Here is a 413-nt window from a genome sequence, read left to right as displayed (position 1 = left end):
GGATTCTTTCTTGCTATTGTTTGGACTGTTGATACAAATACAAATAATACAAATGTTATCTATTCTGCTATTCCTTATATTATTCATACTGAGGAGGAACAACTCATATCCATTTGGTGTATAAATGTCAATATGCATAATTGAATATTTAATATCATGTATGTGCGTACTTCCTACTGCCTTTCCTAGACAATGGAGAGAGACTGTTAGATACATTATATACATGCATGTGTTTCTATATGCGTGAACTATTTTTTAACTTACCATTTGCCTTTTAACCGATACTGCGTTTCAACACGACAGCCAAATCCGTTAGCCGCCCCCCCCCCCCTTCGTTTATGTAGGGGAGAGAGGGGAATATAGTGGTTATAACGGCACTTGCACTCCTCTATGCAATCACAACGATGCGGTAA

Source organism: Penaeus monodon, chromosome 23, assembly GCF_015228065.2.
Source record: "Penaeus monodon isolate SGIC_2016 chromosome 23, NSTDA_Pmon_1, whole genome shotgun sequence".
Taxonomy (NCBI): Eukaryota; Metazoa; Arthropoda; class Malacostraca; order Decapoda; family Penaeidae; genus Penaeus; species Penaeus monodon.
This window is presented reverse-complemented; position numbering follows the sequence as displayed.